Here is a 7,794-nt window from a genome sequence, read left to right as displayed (position 1 = left end):
TGAAAGCCATGAACAGTTCATCTTGTCTTTGAAGAAATTTTTAATGCATAGAGCATAAATAAGAAAGAACATTTTAGGTGATAGAGTAAATAATGGAGGCTAGGAGGTGGCCTAGCACCACCATAGGAAGACGAAAGCTTGGGTGCACCCTAAGGGAGAACTGTCCTGTCCTGTTCTGTCCTGTTGAGATACTTGTCATGCATCAGGTGCCTGAACAGGGAGGGCTGGCACTACTAATACAGCACCATGAATACAGTCAGCTTGGCGCCATCCATTGCTCGCAGCAGAAACCAGATGAAGTGGAGCAGGGATTGGACAGAGGGTGGCCCGTGTTTGTTGGATGGTACTTCTATGCATACATGATGACCACAGACGTGCTTTTGTTTTTCCAATAGAGAAACTGCAGCACTGCCTGGGGCACGAGCATGTCCACTTGCCTGGGAAGCTTTGGGCCATGGAGTCCTCCACCAGCATGTTGGCAGAGCCAACACTGTCTGTGGAGTGTAGAAAGTAGTATCAAGGTTCCCAGTAGTTCTTGCTTTCCACAGAGTCAATGCCCAAAGCAAATGGAACCAGGGGTGGCCCTGTTTCCAGGAACCCCAACTGAAACACTTCAAGGCTCTGGATCAGTGGGGTCCATCAAACTGAACATCCTAGCCAGACACTACATCCACTTCTGCCTTCTTTGGGGACTCCAACACCAACATGGACAGTGCTGCTGTGCTCTTTTGCTGGCCATGAGGGAAGAACAGGAGTGTGCTCCCGAGCACATGAACTCCTGAGCCCCAGAGGGCTTACTTTGGGTCATGTACCTGAAAAAGAGGGTCCAGTATTGGCGTGCCCTTGACGCAGTTTACCTTGCATGTGATTGTTGTCTTCATTCTGGGAGCCTTCCTGCCCCACCATCGCTGCTGCCAATGTGGCCCAAATACTATAACCTTTAGAAAGACTAGGTCAAAGCCTGAAAATATCAATACCAAGAATTGGGTGCATTAAAGAGGAGGGTATGGAAAGGGTAGACAAATGAAGGGAGGAAGGGACAGAATGTAAATGAGCTCATTGGATGAGAGTGAGGGAACAGAAGATGCTGTATGAAAGGAAATGTATTTATCTGCCTCATGAAATTGAAATCCCTCTACACAACCTCTTTATAATAATTATAAACTAAATTACTTTTCTAAAAAGGAATTCATTGCATATACCACAAAACTAAGAAAAGTAATGGAAGGGATGTGTCAGGGGGGGTTGAATGTTGTAAGGATGGCATGGATCAATATGCACTGTCTTCATAAACTGCTTTGTTACATGGCACTTCTTTTGTACAACTGCTTAAAGATAATTGACAAATAAAAATAATAAATGAATAGATGTAAGGTAAGGTGACAGGAGAAAGAAATGGTTGATATATACTTCTGATATGGAACAGGGCTTCCCTTTAGGTTGGAATCCTGTAGAAGAACTCTACTGTTTTTATAATATTTCAGAATAAGATGAGATTCATAAAGCATGATTCATTATAATTTGTCAAAAATAATTTAAATAGTTGTTAATTACCCAACAAAATTAAATTCCTATAGTATCTTTGTGAATAAATTTAATTTATGATCATGTTTTGACAGAAAAATCTATGAAAATGTTTTATTTATTTATTATTTGGTCAGTCATGGGGCTTGAACCCTGGACTTGGGCACTACAAATCAGCTCTTCAGCTCAAGGCAAGCACTCTACCACTTGAGCCACAAAGCCATTTCTGGTTTTCTGGTGATTAATTAGAAATAAGAGTCTCATGGACTTGCCTGCCTGGGCTGGCTTTGAAGCCAGAACCTCAGATCTCAGCATATTGTGTAGCTAGTATTACAGGTGAGGGCCACCGGTGCCTGGCTAAAAATCTTAATTCCAATTCACCTGCATAAAGCCAGAACTTGAGGCTTTGCTTAAAAGGTGGAATGCAAAAAGTGAAAAGCAAATACTAGCAGAGAGGCAGGCAGAGAATGAGAGAGAAAAAGAGAGAGGGAGAAAAAGAGAGAAAGGGCAAGAGAGAGAGAAGGAGACAGGGAAAAACGTAAAAACGGGGGAACAATGGGAGGAGACAGGCAAAAGTGGATGATGAAAGTGAATATTATCAAAATATATGAAAATATAATGGAGTCCATTATTTTGTGCAATAATAAGGCAATATGTTTAATAGAAATTCAATTTTGAAAGCAAATTTCTCAATTTATAAGTTTTATTTAGACAGTAATGAGGATGGAGATTAGCTGCTGGGGAAGGTATTACTTGCATTCTATTCTAAAGCCCCGACCACAGTCCCTGAAGATGCTCCTATCCAGGCCAATCAAGTAGCCACTGCCAGTTTTTGGAGCAAAAAAAGAGAAGTGTCATTCTGAGAACCAGAGGATTATAATGGCTAGCCATCTGTGGCTCAGGCTTGTAATTCTAATTACTCAGGAGCCTGAGATGTGATTATCCAAGTCAGGACAAGCAGGAAAGTCCCTGAGAAACTAATCTCAAGTTAAACACCACAAATAGGAAATGGAGGTGTGGTTCAAGTACAAAGGCTCCAGGACAGCACTCAGGCACTGAATTCACCCTCAGGTTCGGTACATACACACACACACACACACACACACACACACACACACACACACACACACACAACGCTAATTATATATTAGAAAACACAGTCATATGTCAATATTTAATGCTCACAAATGTTAACTCCTACTGAATTTCACATTCTCTTAAAAGAGAGTAGCTTTTTTGCAGAATGTCCTTAATTTTTAAAAAGAATTTATAGCCATACTTCTTTGGCAGTCTCAATCACAAAGTAGAATGGCGGGGGAAGGGAGGGCATGGGAAACTAGCCACTTACTTTATGCTTCAATGATATTCTTGTACTTCACTAGTGGAAAAACATTGGGAGGAATGAGATGTGTCTAAAATAATATAAAACCATTGAAATTGCTGCTGATCATGTACAGGCTGATTAATTCAGTACAATATGACAAATACATTGAACACCACAGGATGCTCTATCAAGTGAGAAGCAACCTATATATGATATAATCGGTAATGTGTGTATTTTATACTCATGGACATAGATATTTGTATATGCATGGGAAAGGTTCTGGCAATATATATCTAACAATGGAATTCTTTGGGGAATGGGGTATATGGTTGTGCAGATGGATTGGGGAGAAAAATTTAAACCCTAGATTTGAATTATGACATTTATATACAACCAAAAATCTGTTACTTTCAAAATTAAAAAAAACACCTACTAGCATATGAGCTAAGAAAATACCACATAAAGCTGTAGTAATTTTTTTCTCACTTTTTGATTAGCACACATTCTTCCAAGGGATTTGATTATGAAATTTTCGTATATTCAAACAATGTATCTTTATGAGACTCATCTCCTCCATCACTCCACACATCCTGATACACAGGATGAACCACTTTTAGGCGCAGTACTACCAATAAAAAAGGGGAAAAATGAAATATATAAAAATTTAAAAATTACTATTAGTGTAGTCCTCACCCCTATAAAATGCTTACTTGGAAAGCAGAGTCCAAGATTGCATAGGAAACAATTATCAAGATCCCCTTCTCAGCTGGAAATGCAGTTTAGTGGTAGAATGCTTGCCTAGTATGCATGAAGCCCTGGGTTTGATTCCTCAGTACCAAATAAACAGAAAAGGCGGCTCAAGTGGAAGAGCACTAACCTTGAGCAAAAGAAACTAAGGGACAGGGCTCAATTCTGAGTTCAAGCACTACAACTGGAAAAAAAAACAAAAACAATCCCATTCTCAATCAATAAGTAAGCATTTGTGCTTCCAGGTATGTAGGTATGTAATGAGAGGCATTCTAACCCTGCGTTCTAACACAACCTATGGAACTCATGATATTCATTCAAAAGTAACTGCTAAAAACGGGTCTAGCTAACACTTCTCTAACATGTGCAAGGAAACGAATTTAATCTATGTACACAACGTGCATGTGTACACATATAGATTATACAGCAAGAAAGATATTCTGATAATTATGTGCTACAAATCCTGCCTTTTTCTACTACTTGCTCGTTCTAGAATAATACCATATGCACAACAGTGGGTGCTAGATGAACTCAACACCTTCTAGGAGATGTGTAGCCTGATCATAGAAACAAAAACATGCATTTCTTTTAATGTACATATTATGAAAATATATACATACTCATATGTGTCTATAAGTTGGGTGTATTACACAGCTATATGACTCTGTATGTTACATAAGCACTTGAAAAAGGAAGGAAAGGTCCACGGTTACCTCAGAAAAATTACTGAGCCATGACTCTGGTCTCATTATTTTTTCTGGTTAATTGGAGATAGAATCTTACAACTTTTCTGCTTTAGGGAGCTTCAAACTACAGTCTTCTAGGTTTCAGTCTCCTAAGTAGCTAGAGTTACAAGCAAGCCAGACTGGAGATATAGCTTAAGTGAGTAATAATCAACCTTGAGAGAAAAAGCTAAGGAAGAGAATAAGGGCTTGAATTCAAGTGATAGTACTAAGGTATGTGAACACACACATGCACACACACACACACACACACACACACACACACACACACACACATACACACACACACACACACACACACACACACAGATTAACAAGAATGAAACTCTGGTGACCCAGCTACTTTAAATCACCTGTAGATTGTGGTTTAATAATCTAATAATACAGAAAATAATCCTCAAGTTGCCTCCTCTTTATTACATTAGGTGTCTTAATTACCTTATCAGGGTTTTTTCCTTTTCTTTTTTCTCTTGTGTGTGTGTGTGTGTGTGTGTGTGTGAGTGTGTGTGTGTGTGTGTTATACACACACACTGGTGTATGTATAACAATACGGAGACTTGAACTAAGTGAATTGGCACGATGCTTTTGCTTCTTCTCTCAAGGCTGTTGCTCTACCACTTGAGACACAGAACCACTTCCATCTCTTTTGGGGAAAGAAGTGTCCGATGCATTTTCAAGGCCATACGGGGACCAATAATAAGTCGTTGTATCTCAGCCACATGAGCATATTTTTTCTTATGTGCTAAAATCATCAGGTAATAGTCTTAGTTACAATAAAAAAAATTCTAGGACACTACTCAGGCCTTGATTAATGCCTAGGACCAACACAAAAATAAATGCAGTTTCTTGTAATTATTGCAGTTGACCTATTGCTACTCCTAGGATTATCATCTATGTCAAGGGTCTCTGGATTGTGACTCCTTCCATAGGTAAAGGATCACTAAATCTATCAGTCAAATGTAACTAAATCCTACATATATTACCTTTGTAATAGACATTAAAATTGTTAATAACAAATAAATTATAATAAGTGTAGACAAAAAATCCATAAACACCAAAGATTTAATTCATGCTATGACATTTTTAGACCTCAAACATCACTAAGGATTTTTTTAGAAAACACACTTTTAACTCTACTAGTATTCTAATCACTGTGAAACTGAAGAACTGAAATCATACACTACCCAACTTAGAGGCCTACACCAAGAAATAATTAGATGGCAGACATTGGTACAAGCAAGCTTTACACTGCATATTCTCCTAAGTGAATTAATACTAAAAACAATTGACATGGTCCAGCCTGAGTTGAAGTTGAATATCTTTTTTTTTTTTTAAATTTTATTTTATTTTATTTAGGAACATACTGTACAGAGGGGTTACAATTACATGGGCAGGATAATGCATACATTTCTTAACAAGCATTGCAGCCTCCTCCTTTGTTTACCCTTCACCTCCCTTCCCAGCCTCCCCCCTCCCCCCCAACCAATCATACCCCCCCTCCCCTCCCCACCGACATTGTAAAGCTGGTTTTGACATGAAATTTTGTACTTCTCATTGTTGCAACAGGTCCACCTGAATCCTTAAACGACTTGTTTGTCCCCGTCTCCTCCATATGTTATACTGACATCAAATATAGTGAAAGCTAGGGTTACACTGTGGGGGAGGGACATACAAAGCAACAAAGAAATAATCTTATAAATGCGTAAGAAACACATGCATGAAAGAAACAAAAACATTAAAATACATATTTGAGGGGTCGTTTTCCTAACATCACATTCTCTGACTTTTTCCGCTTGACTCATACCTATACTAGATATTGCAAATAAGGGAAACCATGGGACCTATGTTTCTTTGGGCCTGGCTTACTTCACTTAATATAATTTTTTCCAAGCCTTTCCATTTCCTAACAAATGGGGAAATGTCATTCTTTCTGATGGAGGCATAGAATTCCATTGTGTATATATTACCACATCTTCTTGATCCATTCATCTACTGAGGGGCATCTGGGTTGGTTCCATATCTTAGCTATGGTAAATAATACTGCAATAAACATAGTTGTGCTGGTAGCTTTAGTGTGGCCTTGTTTGTGATCATTTGGGTAAATGCCCAAAAGTGGGATTTCTGGGTCATTGGGGAGCTCTATGTGGAGTCTTTTGAGGAACCTCCATACTGCTTTCCAAAGTGTTTGAACAAGTTTACATTCCCACCAACAATGAAGTAAGGTTCCTTTCTGTCCACATCCCCTCCAGCATCTGTTGTTGTTAGAGTTCTTGATTTTTGCTGTTCTAACTGGAGTGAGGTGATATCTCAATGTTGTTTTGATTTGCATTTCTTTTATGGCTAGGGATGTTGAACATTTCTTCATGTGTCTATTGGCCATCCTTCTTTCTTCTTCAGAGAAGCTTCTCTTTAAGTCTTTCGCCCACTTACTTATTGGGCAGTTGTTTCTTTGAGGATTTGTTGTTGGGTGGTTTAATTTTTTGAGTTCCAAGTATATTTTAGATATGAGACCCTTGTCCGTTGTATGGCTAGTAAAGATCTTCTCCCAGTCCGTGGGCTTTCTATTGATCTTGCTAGCTATGTCATTTGCCCTGCAGAAGCTCTGCAACCTTATACAATCCCATTTGTCCAACCTTTCTTTGATTTGTTGTGTTTCCGGGTCTCTATTCAGAAAATTTCGGCCTGAGCCAAGGAGACCCAGGGTTTCTCCGATGCCATCCTGTAATGTTTTCAGAGTGTCTGCTTTGAGTTCAAGGTCTTTGATCCATTTGGAGTTGATTCTGGTGCAGGGTGATATATAAGGATCTAGCTTTAGTTTTCTACATGTAGTTAACCAGTTTTGCCAGCACCATTTACTGAAGAGGCTGTCTTTCTTCCATTCTATTGTTTTAGCTCCCTTATCGAAGATTAGATGGCTATAGGTCTGTAGGTTCATTTCTGGGTTTTCAATTCTATTCCATTGGTCCTGAGGTCTGTTCTCATGCCAATACCAAGCTGTTTTGTTTACTATGGCTTTATAGTAGAGTTTGAAATTTGGTATTGATATTCCTCCAGCAGTGTTCTTTCTGTTGAGGAGCGTTTTTGCTATTCGGGGTCTTTTATTATTCCATATGAATTTTTGGATTGCCTCTTCTATTTCCTTGAAGAATGAGGGTGGAATTTTGATAGGTATTGCGTTGAATTTGTAGATAGCCTTGGGAAGTATTGCCATTTTCACGATGTTAATCTTTCCAATCCAGGAGCATGGGAGGTTTTGCCATTTTTTAAGTTCTGTGTTGATTTCCTTTTTCAAGATTTTAAAGTTTTCATCATAGAGGTCCTTCACTTCTTTAGTTAAGTTAATTCCTAGGTATTTTATTTTTTGTGGGGCTATTACAAATGGAGTTGCTTTCCTATTTTCAGTCACACTTTTCTCATTGTTGGCATACAGAAAAGCCATTGATTTTTGGGGGTTAA

At 38.7% G+C, this 7,794-nt stretch overlaps 1 pseudogene; it reads right to left on the bottom strand.

Annotated features, from left to right (window-relative positions):
• Nucleotides 1–233: 233 nt before the first annotated feature.
• On the bottom strand, nt 234–808 carry LOC122100613 (annotated as a pseudogene).
• Nucleotides 809–7,794: the final 6,986 nt, after the last annotated feature.

This window comes from Dipodomys spectabilis, unplaced genomic scaffold, assembly GCF_019054845.1.
Source record: "Dipodomys spectabilis isolate Male_0828 unplaced genomic scaffold, ASM1905484v1 ptg000589l, whole genome shotgun sequence".
Lineage (NCBI taxonomy): Eukaryota > Metazoa > Chordata > Mammalia > Rodentia > Heteromyidae > Dipodomys > Dipodomys spectabilis.
The sequence above is the reverse complement of the archived record's forward strand: the minus strand, read 5'-3'. Positions and strand labels throughout refer to the sequence as shown.